The sequence below is a fragment of the Barbatula barbatula genome (genome assembly GCF_947034865.1).
Source record: "Barbatula barbatula genome assembly, chromosome: 13".
Lineage (NCBI taxonomy): Eukaryota > Metazoa > Chordata > Actinopteri > Cypriniformes > Nemacheilidae > Barbatula > Barbatula barbatula.
In genome coordinates, this window is record NC_136776.1 from 14,351,146 (window position 1) to 14,370,402 (window position 19,257).

The window sequence follows — 19,257 nt, forward strand, 5'->3', positions numbered from 1 at the left end:
ATCATTTCTTACTGTGTGGAAGTTATTACATTATTTTGAAGCCAAAATGTTTTTTGTTACAGTTCAAAGTCTCACATTTACTTCAACATTTGCTTTTTAAATCAGTTTCAAATCTGTATATAAACAGTACTGTAGCATGTGACCACAAATTACAAATAGAAATATTTAAATGTCATTTCACATGTTTACAGAATGCTTCACAGGTTGAAACAAAACTTGTTTGTTGTGCACCTTCCAATATTTCATTATCTTTTGAGTCTGGTTCCTACGTTTATTTTCATTTGCGATGAAAAGCTCTTTCAGATGTGGCGAATCTGTTCTTTGTCAGATTAACCTCTGTTCAATGTTCGATTACCTCAGATAACATTTGTGTTTTTGGCCAGACACCGGCCACGGCTATACTTCTGCCAAAAGCTTACTCAATTACAAGGATAAGTTGACTTGAAATACACGTGGTTACACTGAAGAAGGTGGCTAATAGATAATGTGTTAATATCCAAAGTCTCCTGTTTGGCTGTCTCAGATCACAGGCTGCACAGTTTAGGAAAGGAAGTGTTAGTCGGATAGTCTGACTTATAGACAACTTCCGGAAATCAGGCTTTATCAGGATTTTAAAATAGTTTATTTGTTTTAATTTTTAGTTTAAGTATTCGAGTTCGCTTTTATTTAAAATTTCCGGTTTTCATAAATGTATTTGTGCAAATGTATTATTTACCTTTTTTAGTAAATAAATCGCTAAAATACATATATATATATATATATATATATATATATATATATATATATATACAATACAAAATATTACATTAATAAATAGCATGCATAAATACACTGTAAAAATCTGTCATTTTGTTTTATTTTACAGATATTTTATTTTTAAAATGTCAAATTTCAGAAATAGTCAGTATGTTTACATTTTGGTGCAAAATCATGAAAAACTTACATTTTTCTCTACATGAATGTTATTTTATGTTTTTTTTTTCTGGCACCACAGTCTCCCTGAAATTTGTGACATTTACGATTTCCCATAATGTCACATTATATATAAATGTATATACAAATGCGGTATGTCCACTGAAAGTCGTGCTGAGTGACACGAAAAAAGAAGGGAATAGGTAGATCAATAGATTCAAAATTTTGCAACTATCTGCCGTGAGACTGGATCGTTTTTTAACAGGGTTCAAGCTGGGATTTCCCCACAAGAAAGGTAACCTTGACTACACAACAAACCAAATTTTGGTTATTTTACAAAGTCAGCTTTCTTTTCCCCTCTTTTCGACAATGCGTGTAGTCATTGCAATACCATCTCTTAAAACAACTACTAAAGAGTTATGTAATATCGGCTGCACATGATTGCGGAAAAAAGATGTCAGAACAACTCCTCGCTCACTCTTGTTCATCCAGAGAAAGGCCCGGAAAGTCGCTGAAAGGCCATGGTTTCCAGAGACACTCTCTTTATCTTGTTTTCCGCTAGCTTTTGTTCTGTCACCTTCTTTCCTTCTCCTTCTCTCACTCAGCCAGCTATTTTCAAGTGTTGTCCAGAAAACTGTACGTGCCCTTTAATAACCAAACTACAGTACTTGTGGCGGCCCTGGGTGTATTAGATAACTCTGCCAAACTCTGCTGGAACAATTGACTTTAACCTTTGGATACGCATTGCGTGTCTCCTTGAACACGACTCTACAAATGGAGAACGACGGAATCTCCCGTTTGTTCAGAGGAGAGTCCCTGTTATGTGGAAAAGGTGAGGCAACTTCCTTCCCTGCAGAAAAAACCCAGCTTAAACCAATAGTAATAAGCTGATTTGCTGGATTTAGTTTGGTCAGGGTGGTCTGTTTGCTTGTCTTAGAGGTTTCTTGGCGCTTTTCAGTTGGTCAACCACCTTGCTGACTATCAAAACCAGCTGAGCATTAAACTGGTCTGGCTGGGAAACCTGATCTTGAACCAGGTAAGACCAGCTTTAATGTGATTTTCTTAGCAAGTTGGGATTCTCCCAATGGTTTTCTTCATTGGTTAAACTCTTTCTCTTCATCCTTTAATGCAAACATTAAGTAATCCAGTGGTCGACTGATATGGGAACAATGGCAGATTTGAACCCCTCCTCTGTCCCTACAATTGCATCCAATGGATGAAATGCAAGAAATGCCTCTTAGCCCTCCAAAACCACAACGCGTTTACAGTCAGCCTCAATCCAAGAACCAACTCCCCGTATGAACCATTACAGCAGAACCATGGCAACGCATGCACAACACGGGTCCGGGGTTGCTAAGAAATGGCCGTGTTTCAAATCACGCACCTCTAAAACTGGATGGTGACATCAAGTCAACGTGTGGGAAAGAGGAACATTCGGCGCAGCAGCTGCATCATCAATTCGCGTAGCGTGAAAATGTCACTGGGTGTAAAGTCGCAGTTGACTCACCAAACCCGGGAGTAGAAGCCAGCGTTTAATATCAACATTTCCCACGCTGTTTATTTGTAAACCTCAGGGACATTTTGGCTCACGTCTACTTGACTGATGGCCATTATGTACAGGTCTGAATTTTGAGCTCGTGAATGCTGAGTTTGCACAGCTGAGACTACAATGAAGTCCTTGAGGAAAGGTTTGCTTTCAAAGGCCAGCAATCAAAGGCTGGCTGCATCTTTTGTCAGGACACACTCGCTCTTGACACGAGCGAGGACAGATGTGCTTGCAGACTATCCCGTGCGTTGATTAACCCCGACAGACACGCTGCAGCGTTCCTCACGTATGTGCAGACAGATGTGTGACGGATAGAGTGGGAGTCTCTGGAAAGTTTGGGAAAGCCTTTCGGAATGGTGGCAACTCGAGGGAATAAAACGGCGCTGAAAGACAATTTTTCAATGCGCAGGTGAATGATGTCTGTTGTCTTGCATGTTCTCCGTCCTGGTTTCCTCGGCTCTAGTGCGTCGCTGAGACCGCAACCCATCCGTTAAGCTGAGTTAACCATTGGCTTATAAGTGGAGCGAAGTTTTTTCCACGAAAGGAAAGATGGGCTGATTTATACAAAATGTATGTAAAGAGAGAAAAAACATGGTTGAAGCAAGTTGTGAAAATATATCACTGCTGACCTTTTGAAATCTCATATCTCCATATTTCATGATTTTTATTGTCTGCCAGAACTCATTATGACCCTTTATGTTTGTCACTGGGTTTTGCAAATATCTAACCAATAAAGTATTAAAAAGTTGTCAAAGTTGACGGTTCACATTATTTGATCATTTAAAAAGTACAGTGTTTTTTTTAGATTTCCTGAAAAACAGCAAATGTGGACATCCGATGTTTCGTAAGGACAGCGACGATATGACGACACCAATCTTGCAATACCATAAAACTTAGCCACTCAATAAGACACGCCCCCTCTATCCAAAACACACTCCCTTCCCTACGAACGCATTCAAATAATTGACAATCGGAAAGTACATCAATGGTGTTTTGATCAACTAAACAAAAATCACATTTTTGTGCTGTTTACTGTACAGCGCCAAGCGATGTCAGGACACCTAATTCAATTATATCTGTCAAGTAACAGGAATACAATTTCCATTCCATAAAAATAGCTTACTGTACCTTTAATTAAACCCACATTTTGCTGTAAACAACAGTATTCGGAGTTGGGACATTCCTACCACTGGGGAGCTCTGCATCGACATAGTTCATTGTGTGTGTGTGTCATTTATAGGTGTTGTGTGCTACTTCACACAGGGCTCTCGACCAGCCAATGCAACAGCACACAGGGTTTCCGTTCATGGTCACACAGTATAGAATTGGTTGTGTGCCTTGCCTGTGTACGTTTGTTTGATTGATTCTTTATGCATGTGTGTGTGTGAGCAGGCACGTCTCCGGACGGCCTGTTTCAGGGGGCCTGTCACAACCTTCAGGTGTTTGTATTGTATGGAACCAATTACCTCCATGTACAGTTGCTTCACTTTTTTTCGGAAGACTCTCCGAGTCCAAAACTAAACTTGGTTCTCGTCATAGTTTTCTTAATCTTAGATTTGTATTTATATGCTTTAGTTGTGAAAGGAAAATCACAGATGAGATCTCAATGAGATCAAATAGAGCACACATGGAAACGTCTGCTTAAAGGGATAGTTAAAGGGATAATTCTGTCAGCATTTACACCCTCTTGTCATGTCAAAACTTTATGACATTCTTTCTTCTGCAGAGCACAAAAGACGATATTTTGAAGAAAGTTTTTTTTTTTTTACCTCTACAATCTACATTCACTTTACACCTCCATACTTTTCATGTAATTCAACAATTTTCATTTGTTTTTGTGTGCATTTGTCCCAAACGATTGTATTTTTTAATTTCACATATCATTTTGTCATTACACGCAGCTTCAAATCCTTTAGCAGATTTTTTGAAGAAACGGCATAGTCGTTCAGCAATTTGGCAAAGACAGACAGTCAGACAGACAGACTCATTTAAAGTCCACAGTGCTGTCTAGCCATGGTCAAATTTAGCCGCAAAAGGAAGAAAGAAACAAGTCGACTTTCGAAGAAGTGTGCATTTTTTCAGTGTGTGATATTAAGCAGAGTTACAGCGGCGGAGCACGTGGCTGGACTATTTCTCTCGTTCCCGTCTCACGTGCATGTGAAGAATCAAAGCTATGAGCCAGTTTATTGGCTGAATGGATCCAGCAAGCAAATGACATACAGACTTCCATCCTCAGGGCTTGGCCTGGCCTAAGTCTTGTGTGTGCAAGTCGTTTGATTGGAGGAGGGTGTCATGCGTCTCTTAAATGCAGAAATGTTTACGATGAGAGCGTGCAGATGTATATTTGTGCGTGCGTATATGACCTCGGGCGCACGTAGGCCTGTTTACGTGCACCCGCACGGCTTGCTGTTGACATGCTTAACCCCATTTGTCAAAGAGCTGTGGCGTGTCGGATGAGGTGATGATTAGAAACCGCAATAACATCTCTGTCTTTCAGAGCTGCTGGAGGACGGTATTCTGTGAGTAATACTGTACACCCCCTGACTATCACAAGCAATTTACTGAGAGGTGAGCAAATGATGGAATAGAAACGCATTCGTCAACGAGGAAAAACTTACACAATCCTGCTTGAGCCGAGAACCACCCTGTGGGATTGGTTGCGTCGCTGCCATGCAATACAGAACCAGCGCTAGCAGAGACGGGGCCTGAACGCATTACTCAAAAAGAAGGATGTTTTGAATATCCCCCAGGACGTTTGCTGTCTGGTTAGACTTTTCGGAAAAGCCTGCGGGACCCCCTTAAAGAAACGTGAAAAAAAGATAAACATAGATCAAATGACTCCATTCCATAACTGTGAAGGGAATGGAGATAAGCGATGGAGATTTACTTGGTTTTTATGGTTGATAAAGTGGTTATGTCGCAGTCAAATATTAATTTTTGATTAATTGTTTATGCACATATACAAATTAAAAGACATTCATTATCACTTGACTTTACTTTACTGTACATGAGTGAAATGCACTGTTTAGAATTTGATCATTTAAATTGTCATTATTATATTATTATTATTTTATAATGTATTTTTGTTATCATGCAACGTTATGTTTCAATTTTTTGGTGTAAGTAAATGCAAAACCAACCCTCTCATGATGATATGATGTGGTAAAAGGGTTCATTGTTACACTAAGGTGTATTTCAGTGTCTTGCTGTGTGGTTGCTATGTTGTTACTAACTGGTCCAAGTCAAAAAAATATATTCTGGACCCTGGTGAATGCAGATTGGATTATTAAGATATCATTCATGTCAGTGCAATGACTTACAAAGTTGAATTCTTACGGTTAGAGATTTTTTCAAATGTCTACCCCTAAGTATGAGCAATTGCAATATAATAAATTTGTTACATTTATTAAACAAAGCTATAAAGTATAAGCCGTGATTACTTTTCCAGATATTTTCTGGAACCTCCAAACGCAAGGATTTCCAAGTTTAGAATACCTAAAACACATCATTGCATTTAATTTGTCATGTTTTTTCTTGTCTTTGAGAGACATCTCGTATTTAAGTATCTACCTCTGAGGAAATGGAGCTGAGGTGTGAAGCTGCCAAATTCAGTAACACAATGAAAGCTCCCGTTGGCTTCAATTGCAAGCATCAGGTAGCGACTTTATAAGAGCTTTGCTTGGGAAAACACACACAATCGCGCACACCACTGGACAGAGTATGGTCATCTCTATGCCAAAGCAGGTGAATGTGTTTGAAACCGATTAAACGTGATGCCTGGAATTTCCCTCCGCAGGGGAAGATGTAAATTATGGGATGGCGAAGCCAGTAAGTGGATGGACCTTAACAAAACAACAAGGAAAAACAGTATAGAGCCAATGGAGGAAGAAGAAATTGATGAATTGTTGAAGGAATGTGTATACTGTATATTGCCAGGCACCTGAAATAGCAAAGACGACCAAGTTCCTAGTGGAAAAACAGCCCATTTACAGCAAAACAAGAATATTAACATCATGTCAAAGACTTTTTTTGTAATCCAGTGCTCTTATTATGAATGTTGATAGTGGGCGTTTACATGCATAAAAAACAAAATTCTCATTATTAATGAATTATTCTATATTGTTCATTTAAATTGTTCAATTATTATAATAAAATATGTTTATTCTTCGTTGAAACCCAGATAGTGTAAGAAAACACGTTTATATGCATAATCTTTATAAGCAGGTTTATATGTATACGATTATGTTATGATGTAACATAATTATAAATACAAAAATATTAATGAAATAATATTAATTATAAATGAGCTATTATTACAAAAGTTTTTTATAATGAAATGTTTATATGTTCATCAAAACACAACAACGTAAAAAAACAAGTTTACATGCACACCAAACTAGATTATTATTACTAAATCATGAAACATTATTAATTACAATTTATTAAATGACTACAAAAAAGTTGACTATAATTATCAAAACCCAGACTGTGGAAAAAAACTAAATTATTGTAATCAGTATATTTTTAAATACTTATTCAATTATCATAAAAATATGTTTCAAATGTAAAAATATTTTTACAGTGTATAATATAAAACTGGGTTATTTAAATATGGTGCTTTATTCATCATTTATAATGTAAGTAGCTTTGTCTTGTATCTTTTTTGTATCGGTTTTATAAGTCAGTGCAAAACCCATTTTGCCAGTTCTTCTCTGCAGTGAAACCCCCCGGAACCTGATTGACTCCAGATTGATTCCAGTCTGTCAGTGGGGAAAGGTCTTTTGAGAATCACTCGGCAAAGCCAATACAGCGCCTGGATCTGGAAACTTTACTACAAAAACCGAACCGAGACACAATTTCAAGGAAGACTAATATATCATAATCAATCAAATATGTGATGAAGTGTTGCGTCTCCCTCTGTTTTTCTCTTTAAGTGGCTTTCATGATACTTTAATTTCCTCCATCTTGCTGATTTTTCTCAGTGTGAGGTTTGCTCTGTGGCCCACGCTTTCAGGAGCTTTCGTGTGTCCCTGTTTCACATTTCCAGCCCTTCCGGTCTTTGCCCCATTGCCCTCCAGATCTACGGTTCAAAGCACAACACAACGTCAGCCTGAGCGCTGTGATATTTCGATAAGAGAAACCACATTGAACCAGAGATTAGACGGTTTTCAAATCAAAGGCCGGTGATATTTGAAGCAGCCTGCGATGATACCTGTGTACTATAGCCCGCCATCCAGATAAGGTAAGAGAACAACCTCCTCCCTGAGCAAATGTCTATTTCCATAGTGATAAACTTTCCATCACACTGTGTATGGAAATATAGTTTCAAAGAAAGCTTCAGCTGGATTGTATCAAAAGTGTGAAAACTTGATCTCATTCAAAAAGGAAACACGACTGCAGTTGCGGTTTCTAGCACGATTCCAATTTGTTTCAATTTTTTTATCACGCCTTTGTTTTGGTTTAGTTTCCTGATAAGAGGCAGCGCTCAGCAATCCTTCTATTGATGCGGAATATGACTGGAAAATTCTGTCCTGACTCATTTCTTTCTCTCAGACTTGACCATGTTTGGCCATCGGCTCTTGGTCAATCTATTACTTGTTAACAACTATAACTGAAACTTCTTTGTATTAATGAGCAGTGAATAATAATGAATAAAGGCTGTCTAAACAACAAGAGTTGCTGTGGTGTAAACAGTATGACAGGGTTAAGTGCGCCGATGGTGGCTGCCAAGGTTGTGAGCACGAAGAAAACGTTTCTGTGTGTATTAGCTGGAAGGCACACCAAAAGTGTTCTGCGTTTCCAGTGATGTAAGTTTGTCATGCACTTGGGATTCGTGTATATGGCTGAATCAGAAATCAGAAAACATGAATGATTTTCATGATGTTTGGTCGAGGCATACTACTAAAATACATGGACAGTATTTATTTATGCTTTGCTGTCCAGTAGATACAAAGCTGTCTGATCGAAATATGAATTATTTTAAGTCATGGTGCAAGGAATACTGTTTACGGGTCCAAGCCTCCACTCATTTCAAGTGAGGTGACTATTTAAACACTTTTATTTCATAGCACACATTTAAGAAAAACTCTTAAACTCTAAACACATGCTGTACACTACAGTCTCACAGAATCTCTGACATCAGTATTTTAATAAATTGTAAAAATTAACCGCTGCCCGGACAACTGGGATTTTGTTATCAAGATAAAGGTTAGGTTTTAGTGTTTTGATAGTTTTACAGCAAACCATCAGTGTATATCAGCTATTTTTGTTGTTGTTTGCCTATAGCATTTGATAGAGTGTTTGGACAAGGAAATGGGCATAAAAAAATCATAAATAATGAAGAAAATATATTTCATAAATACATGTAACAAATAAAATAAAATAGAAAACATAGTTTTTCTCTCCACTGGTCCTCTGTTTAGCTTGTGATGAACTTAAATATGTTAGAGATGGATGGATGGATGGATGGATGGTAGGTGGGCAGGTGGATAGATAGATAGGAATGAATGAATGAATATATAAAATAAATAAATAATAAATAATAAATAAACAATACATAAATAAGTAGAATTAATAAGGAACCAAAATTGTTGTCCATGAAAATAGGCACCCAAGAGTTTTGCTTTCTTCATAACATAAATGTTCAATTAGAAGCAACTTTGTCGCTATTCCTCTGAAACTTGTTTTTCTCTCCACTGGTCCTCTGTTTAGCCTGTGACGAACTTTGGCTCTATAAGGTCTCCACTGCAGCATCCAAAACATCCTACTTTAATTTCTCTTTCTCTTGAATGACGCACGTGAGCCCCAAATACGTGAACTTCAAACCCCTGTGGAAAGAGACATTTCAGAGTTCTCGTCTTCTTTCCAATTTCTTCTCCTGCAGTCTCACTTTCCTAACCATCCCACCTCTTTCCACGTGAGAAGACGTGTTTACGAACTGTTGTGACACTCACAGCTTTCTTGAATGACAGCCATGAACCCTCTGTGAAAAAGCTCGACACCTCACTGTGCAGAAAGCAAAGGGAAGAAAACATTGGACAAACTACGGACATCGAGGGCCGGGGGAGCAGATCTGTTATCTTTTTTCCTCAATAGATCAGCCAAAGCGCTACTAGCATCAAATTTAATCGGAGCCCATGAAGCGTTCAAGTATTCACTAACTACTGGCCAAACTGTGCTGACTTTTTAATGGTTCACATTTTGAGGAAATTCCTTTTTAAGGTTACGATCGCAGCGAGTGACTTTGTGCAGATAACATTTATACCTGGACGGGCGCCTGTGGAAAAGACAGTTTGCCGTGGCGACGAGGGCCTGCAAAAGCAATGTTCGCTCGACATGCTGTGAGGGCCACATGTTTGTTCTATGTTTCTTGGCCATTAGCCTCTCGTGAATTGGATGGTAGACGAAAGTTTAACGTCCGCCCAAACATTTTACCAAGATTTTGGCCTGGCAGCTTTATGAGGGCTATTTATCCATATCTGCCACATTCGCACCGATATATTGTTGCCGTTGTAAATGTCATAACCGAAATAACAGCTTTGTTCGGATGAGCCGTTCAGATGTTAAGGAGAAATTCACTTTGTTTTGTTAAATTATGTTATATGTTGCCGTTATGAGGTCACGCGTTCGTCCTTACATAAGATGACATTATCAACTGATTGATGCTCGAATTAAAACCAGATTATTCCCACAGTTCCAAGTAACAAGATAGTCAGGTGCTTCCGGACTCTCAGACGTCTGTGAAACGAGAAGCTCTTTTTGGAGAGGCCTTGGTACGGCGACCGGAGAGCTCTGGGGGGGCGATGTCTTATGTAACGTCGGATCCGGGACTGTGAATCAATGTTAACCTCATGGTGGGATGAGGAATGAGATACTTTTCACCCAGCGAAAGGTCCATCTGAGGTTGGTGAGAGACTTGAAAACACACGGGGAAGTCCGAAGGGATGGCTGGTAATATTTGTGGTATCCCAGCATGCTTTAGCTGTGAACTCACTTTGTACAGTATGTTGTTTGGCTTCAATGTTCCGTCACACCATTTGGAGGAAAGTTTGGGTTCGATACAAAAGTGAAACCAGTCTTTTGTACATTTTTCGAAAGATTGCCAGTACACACCAAAACAATAATCGTAACGCACAACATAAGTAAACTGTGATAAATAACCAACATTCAAATCAAAAATACTTTCCGTGGTCATCACATTACTGTCAAGTTTAATTTGCAATGAACTTTTTTATTATATGCCTCCACTTACACAACTGACCACTCTGGTCTACTGTACGTCTCAGAGACTGGAGATAGTATTTCATACACATCTGTTTAGGAGACGAAACACCATGGCAAGTCCAAAAAGAACTGAATTACATCATTGCGTAACAGCCTTTGATCGGCTCTGCGTTAGTGGGTCCTGGCCAATCTGGGTGGCTATAATGGCTCCTGCACTATAAACGTGAAGTCAGAGCTGCCAGGTTTCTGGAGCGCTACCCACTGACTATTACACCCAACAGAGTTGCAGCCCATTGGCCAGTCGATGATGGTAAGGTAAAAATGCAGACAGGATTTCTACTTTAGATGCCCAAGAAAATCTATCTATCAAGACTATACAAGTCAACCATTACACACCAGCCATGAGCCGCATGCTTTCTCGCAAGACTGATGTTTGTGGATTTCATCACTTTAGAGAGCTTGGATGCCAGGTCTATACTGACTGATACCCTTATAAATCAAATGTGAACATATCTCCAGAGAGACAGGTTTCTTGGCACTGATCTGCTGCTGGTGTTTTTTACGTTTTGGCTTTAAAGTAAACATAAAATCTAAATTGAGCTGTAGTTCATCCAAACATTCTAGTTCTTTGAAAGTCTGCCATTATATTTATTATTCGTGGTATGTTGAACAAGTATTAGTTTATTCCTTCTGTCAGAAAAGAAAAACAAACAAAAGAATGTTGTGTTGCTCTTATTATATTTAATAATGGTGAATGAATTAATCAAGTCACATAATTTAGATAAAATGTATTGTGATCAGGGATTCATGGTTGACTTTAACAAAGAGGGATCATAAGACTGATCTGTTGTACAGAGAACCTTTTACTGTGAGACCAGACCTTAAAGGTTCAGTGTATGAAACTTAGCGGCATCTAGTTGTGAGGTTGCGAATTGCGGCTCACTCCTCCGCTCACCCCTCCCTTTTGAAGCGCTACGGTTGCTGACACAGAACTATGATGTCGTCACGTTTTTGTGAAAAGCGCTTTGTAGAGCAGTTTGTCCGTTAAGGGCTACTGTAGAAACAACATGGTGAATTCCATGTAAGAGGACCTGCGGCGTATGTAGATAGAAATAGCTCATTTTGAATCTAGTAAAAACATCACACTTCATTATGTAAGGTCTTTATACACCTCTGAAGACATAGTTATGTGTATTATATTGCATTTCTGTCATTGGATTTTTAAGTAAGGCTTTCTGCTGCAGAACAACGAAAACTCAATGCTGCAATCCATAACCTTTGATACTAAGCAAATAGGAAGAGTGCTGTTCGGAACAAAACAAATCTAAACACGTCCACCTCTGCTGTCCTTCTCTCTGGTATCAATGAATGTTCTCAGAAGGAATGTTCTTCTATTTGATACCACCATATTCCCACTCGATCAAGTTTTTATTGGCATTTGCAATTTATAATGTTATGCTTTGTGGTTTCACATTTTGTCAGAAGGTTGTAATACGGTTTTGTCAGATTTCCATTCAAGAGGCTTACTGGTCTCACGTTAAGGATACAGCTGTCAATGGAGGAATTGTGGAACAATATAAATAAAGATTGTTTTGTGATGTCCAATTGTGTAAACAGAAGCATCTCATGTTCTAGAAAGCGTACACCTCACGTGAATATTATGATCACTTTAGCGTAGCCGTAGCAGTAACGTTCTACCCTAATCCCACATCAGGTTTTGCAAACGCAAACACCATTGAAATGTCAAAATAAGGCTTCATTATTTATTTCTTCATGCTGAAACAAGACAGTAAGTTCCAGATTTTTAAATGCTGCTGTGTCAGAAAAACAGATGTCAGATTGTGATTTGTTCAATCCTGTCATCCTGTTGCTGAAGATATATGGTTTTGATGACATGAGTAAAAACGTTCCTGTTCCTGGGGCGTTGTTAACAGTTTTACAGACTAAAGTAAGTAGTAATATGGACAGTTGATTTGTGATGTTTACGAACATAAACCCAGACAGAAATGTATAAAAGTGGGCTTGTGATATTGTTTTAGGAGAACATTTTATAAATATTGTTTCTTTTTATTATATAGATTTCTAAAGCAGTTCTCAGTTTTGGGGCACAACACAGAGGCACATGGGCACACCGCTTCTGTATAATAAACTGCGAATAAACTCTCGCTCGTGTTAAAATCATGAAACGCGCACCGTTCTCGTGATTTGGCAGATTAATCGTTGTTTCATTATTTGTGCAATGCCGCTCCAAATTCTTCTAAAGGCTGAGCTTCAGTTTAATATTCGAAGCGCAACTATGTGACATGCATAGAAAATAATGAATGCATCTTTAATGACACCTTCAACTCTATAAGACAGACATCAATTTTCAAAGGTTGGACATCCCTTTGCCTGCCATTAGCTTGAAGTCTTATATTTGTTGTTCTCCCTTTGGTTGGTTTCTCATCTGAAATCTGTGCATGCATATGGTCTGCAGACCGAATTCATCTATCTAACATAATGTGAGACGTTACAAGGGGGAGTAAAAGACTGCGTTGATTCCAAAGATCACATACAGTATGAGATAAACACCTTTTGTAGCTTGAACCTAAACATTGGGCCTCCTCAAAAGTTTGCCAATAGCTACATATGTCAAACAGACAGCCCCACTGTGGCTACCATTCTGTGTTACAGCAGAAGATTTAAAGTAAAAAGACCCTGGATGGAGCAGGTGCTGAACTTGGCTGTTTTCGTAGTGACAGTCTTTGGAAACTTTCTTGGATTGGCAGGTCTGTGGTGTGGAACAGCAGTAATAAGAGTGAAAAACAAGACCCTTCTCTACATCCTAAACATCCACAACCTGGAGGAAACTGGATTTGTGTTAGGATTCTGTCAGCAGGGAACTCCAACATCCTTACTTGGTACCATAACTAAATCTTCACCTAGCGAAGGGTTATGCTTCATATACGGAAACAATTTTATTGCTGTTAGATGCGTTGCTGGTACAAATAAGTAATAAAATCATTTTTATACAAATTACAGCACAGCAGAAAAAGGACATTAGGGCTTAGTATACTTTTACAATGAATGATTATAAAGTCACATGGTTTCCAGATGCTTTTTGATTTTAAAATAATTTGAACAGTCGAGTCAATAGACCAATTTCCAGATACATGCAACTCAAGCAGGTCAACTTTTTTTAACAAACAATTATGTTATTTGCCTCAATTATTTTTACATTTTTATTTTTCCAAAACGTATGTTGTTAGCTCAGTTTTCATGTCTTGTATGTCTTTGTTATCATTCACAAAACTGTTGGCAGAGATTCACCACTCATGTGAGACCGCCAGACTGAATCTACGGCACCATTTTTTCAGACTCACTAAATTCCCCTGAACACAATTTTTACCTCATTTTTTTATAATTATGTATTTAAATTAAAATATACATTTTTAAATAAAGTATCTCTCTATAGCCTGATGCCACACTTATGCTTCGTTCCAGACAACTGGGATTTCAGATATTATGTTATTATATATCTGACCTCAATGCATTCCAGACAATTAAGAGTCACCAAAAATATTAAAGAGCATCAAAACGATATTCATTATTAGAATTTGTGGCGAGAACTTCCAGCACAAACATTGTTTAATATCATTTTGTGTTGTGAAAATAATTTTTATATTGTCACATACAATATAAAATGCACTTATAAATGCACTAGCACTGATCTCACTCGAAGCATCTTGGAGCGTCACATCAAATGACTCGTCTTGCTGACTTAAGGGTTGATCGATCTGCCCCGAGTTCAGAAGTCAGATTATCGACTTGCGTCTACTTCCAGAAATGATGTTGGGAATACCCGAATGCAGCAATACACTGTTTTCCTTTCCACTCCACATCACATCGCGCCTACACTTCTCCAGAAAGCAAAAACAAGAAAGAGCCATGATATTATAAAACTCGTGCGGTATAAATACGTGGGGAATCTCAGAACCACACACTAAACAATCTCCTGATGAACAGTGCCCACTTATTGACGTAAACTTATGTAACATTCTGGGCACATTGTAAGGAAATCTATGATAGCTGAGCATATTCCAAGCCCTGATCACCATCTGCAAGTCAGCCTTCGGGAGCTGAGGGCCCGGACATAGGAAAAAACACATAATAGTGGTGAACCATCATTTCCTCAAAGGCACTCCAAGATAGCACAAGAGTTTTTTATCTAATGGGTTGATTTATGAGAGTGGAGTGATTTGCTTCTGTTTTCAAGGAGAGCCGTTTTCCAAAAATGACATCATCGTTTATTCCCTCTCATGTTGTTCCAAGTCCACGGGACTTTTTTCTGTAGAACACAAGTAAATTATGAATGCTCGTGCTGTAATAATGAAAGTGTTCACAGTGAAAGCAAAACTGACCATCTCACAAAACCACACATATAATTTTTTTAATCAATCAATTTGTTGAATCGGGTCTTGTAACTTGGTCACAATTAAGTTCAGCCAAGTTACGGTTCTTCTACTAACCCAAAATAATACTGGCTAGACATACTTTTAACCTGCTTGCTAATGTAATTTACTTGTTATTTATTTAGCTTGTTATCATAAATAATCTACAGGGACTTTGCAGGTGTGTACCAGATGTAAAGTTTAGACCACAAAAACATGCATGCTCAGTAATGTTTTTTAATGTTGTTGCTTCGAAACCTTCTACCATCTTTATTGGTAGAGTATTGGGTGCGATATTATTCTATAAGTATTCAAGATTAACATGAGATATGCGGAACCTGTCTGAGTTAGGGCCGCTTTAAAAATGCAAAAAAACGGGATATCAGGGAATTATTTTTCTTATATATAAACAATCATAGAATGACAAAACTATCACAGGAAATAAAGCAAACATTGACTTCATTGTAGCTGTTCTTAATATTTTATGATTCTTTCCTGTGGTAATATTTTCATCCTGAGCTGTGTTATAAACTTTAAACGTCATTACACTAAAACAAGGTTGCAGCATAGAAAATTCCGGAATTGAGAAATAAGTATGGGAGGAAAGACGCGTCTTTGTAATGCAAAACTATCATATGGCAGAAGACTAAGAGTTCTTCCATTTTAAAGATTTACATCATCAGTTTTCTTTCATGGAATGACATTTTTAATAAAGAAACTCAAACAACATGACAGTAAAGGAAACAGCCGGAGTTTCATTTTAGGTGAACTTTTCTCAACAACACACAGAATTTCCAGGCAAATAAAGTTATAAATATTTTGGCACTTTACACAACACTAAAATAAATCGGCTGTTGTTAATTGCACACAGAATCCTGTCATGCACTATGACACTGTACTCCAAGCACTGATATACAGGTGAGTGTCAACATACATGAGCCGAACAGCTAGACACATCTGTAGAGAGTGTTTTGAAACGACAATAGCATTAAACCAGTCTTCTTAGGCTTTTCCTCAAAACCACTCCAAGTTGACATGATTATTTCAAACGTCAACTAGAATAATGACAGTAAAGAGATTAAAAAATACATATTTTTTCGGAGACAGACCCTAGGGGAATATTACTGTGACCATTTACTCAACCTCATGTTGTTCCAACTTTAATGTTCAAGACAAAGGGGATTTTTAGAAAAATCACACTACACTTAAAGATGCCATAAAGCACTACAGTAAATATGGCCTCTAGTTCACCAGCATGTTAGCCTTAAGGCCATCTACATTTATGCATCTGGCAGATTATTTTATCGAAAGCAACTTACAGTGCACAGGTATACATTTTGTCAGTATATTCATTTTGGTATGCTAGAGTATTACTTAATGTTGACATAAATAAACAAAACAGATTTACAGGCTTTCATATGTGCAAAATATACGGAAATATTGATGACTGATCTTGCACAACTTTTTGTTTAAAATGCCCTCTAATGAAAATGTCATGGAGTGAAGGGACACATTCTATTGGCTACATTAAAAATAGGAGCTTATGCCCCGCCCCCACTTCCTGTTTCAACAGGAACTACCTTGACCCAAGGCAACCATGCTTCTCAAGGGAATTTGCAATGGCTTTGAAAATGATGTGCACCGGGTAAGTCAACCCGTTTTTTTGACTCATGTACCCTTGACAGCAAAGTTTATTCATTGCCTTTTCATTAATACATGTTTCATAGAAAAGCGATCACATTCGATCATAACTTGAAGCAAACAGTACTGCCAGTTTTCTCATGTGACCACATGTGCGTAGATAGTTGTTTGAGATGTATCTTGTGTGGAAATGTTAACTTTGAGAGCAGTTTGTCCTTGGCCCACTCTTTATTCATGCTATCAAAAGTAACTTATTATAAGAACTGCCCATTATAACATTTCATGTTTGTTTAGAAGTTAAACGGTACTTCAACTGAAAAATGTGGTGAATTGGTTACAACCAATTGTTGAATATACATGGAAACATGGAAACAACAGGCCACTGGGATAAGATTTTGTTCTGAGGGGCTGGTTAGCAAACGCTTAGTGGAATATAGTGTTGTTACCGCTGGCTTTAAATGAATCCAATAACGTTCGAAAGATGTGGATTCTACATTTTCTTGTCTGATCCAACACAAAAGAATTAGCATCTAAAAATATTTCAACCTCCGCCAGATTATAATAGCATTACGGCAATGCCTTTGCAATCTACTGTTAGATTGTCATATGGTAAAGAAAAGCCAGGAAGATTTTTGGATGTGCTTGAAGCCTAGATGTATCGTTTGATCATGATGGGAGATCAAAAAACTGCTTGGATTACATGTGTTTGGAAATGGATGAAAGTCTTGGAGAGCTTGCTTAAAGAGGGATTATTTGAGAAGAAATCTGTGTTGTGCACGGCCCATTTGTTTACTAGTCCTGCCTGACGAATTTGAAGAAATGTGTGTTTGGGAAAAATAATCGTAAACTTTTTCACAACAAAACATTTTTGAAATTGTCGTAGGCAGTAAAACCACAAAAATCCTATTCTGGCATGCTGAGGGAGATTTTTTTTCAACACTTTTATTGTTCACATCTTTATTGACTTCAAGCCAGTTTAATGAGCTTTTAAAAACGTTCCCAATTATGAATAGTAGCGTCTTGTCTTTTTCTTGCTGGTTGTTTCCCTTTCTCTGGCCCATCATATTGAGAAATAACTTCACGACTAAACAGTTTTTATGGAGGGTCAAGGGTGATAGTCAAGGTCAATCTAAAGAAACTCTTAAACCTTTAACAGAGAGAAGTTAAAGAGACAGTTTCCTATTAAAGAGGAAAATTGCTGCAGTGGCTTTGCCGATAGAACATGTTTATGGCTCTCAAAGATAGCTAATGTTTCCAGGAGATGAGGAGGTTTTGGCTGGGGATCACAGATATGAAATCTCCGGGTTGTTTTTTGTCCAATATACAGTGTGAGAAGCAGAGACATTGCTAGACATCTTTTACTGAGGTATTGTAACATGACAAAACTATCGATAATATTATTTTTACTCCATCACTATTGACCCCTGGATGGACATCAGAATTTGTTTGGTGACATGGTTAGGGAGGTAAGACTTCAAAAATAAACTGTACATCCCCAGTCAGTCAGGTCTCAGACATTAAAGTCTCAGGAAACCCTTTGTCCAGTCTGTAAAAACATTGATGCTTAGAAATACATTTGTGTTCTGAACTGTTCTGTACTTTCAGAAATGCAATTAACATTTAATTCGCTAGCTCAAGTTTAGGAAATTACATAAAAAGTTGGCAGCAACTATGGTTGAGGTAAAGTTTAATGTAGTACAGTGGAACCAACTTTGTTTGGATTTGGCTGTGAAACCAGAGAGTATCGTTTTTTTCTGATAAAATATGCTCTTTGTATCAGTTTGAGCCATAAAATGACTAATTTCTTGAAATATCGTAATCGTAAATTCGTGAAAATAAGAAATTATCGATTTTTATCATTGTGTTATGTATAATGTATGCAGATGTGGAAGAAAAATGCATCTCTGCTTTCATTATTTCCATACAGTGCATGCAACCATGTGAATAAAGTTCATGTTGAGTATGTTATAGATACTTCATATTTTTTTAAATGCATGTTTACCTTCCCCAGTATTGTTGCACTGTAGGAATAGTGCTTTAAGCAAAGGAAGTTTGTATGGTGCATTGTCTTGCACACTTCTTGCATCCAGCAGGCTTTCTGATCCATCTCCAAGTGACCCGACCACATCTGGACAGTTCTAAACACAGATGCAAATAAGGTCCAAAATATTTGTGGTGGGATCCACATTTCAAGGCATGCGAATATTACATTTGCTTTGTGACCGTCACTTGTCAATCATCCATTAAGCTAAAAAATGGTTCAAACTTTGCACGTTATGTGGGTGGAAAAGTGCACGTCTGCAAGGTTTTCTGTGTGCTCGATCTCAATATTATATGTAATCCATAGGCGTAATATGCAATGTAACTTTAATGTATAATATATCATGTGAATCAAGGATCCTGTCATGAAGGGTGTGGCTTAGTGATCAGAAGGGGTGGCAACCAAATTGCTGGTGAAATCATCAAGCCCACATGCTACGAAACTATCTTTCCAAAACATTATTT

At 37.8% G+C, this 19,257-nt stretch overlaps 1 protein-coding gene across 4 annotated transcripts in view; it reads left to right on the forward strand.

The window, feature by feature from the left end:
* Positions 1 to 16,672: 16,672 nt before the first annotated feature.
* The window catches only part of abi3bpb (ABI family, member 3 (NESH) binding protein b), a 29,958-nt gene continuing 27,373 nt past the window's right edge, over positions 16,673 to 19,257 (forward strand). For all 4 annotated transcript variants that reach the window (XM_079471486.1, XM_079471481.1, XM_079471485.1 and 1 more), the window contains exon 1: positions 16,673 to 16,756. The gene's annotated coding sequence lies outside the window, so the exon portion shown is untranslated. The remainder of the gene's footprint in view (positions 16,757 to 19,257) is intronic.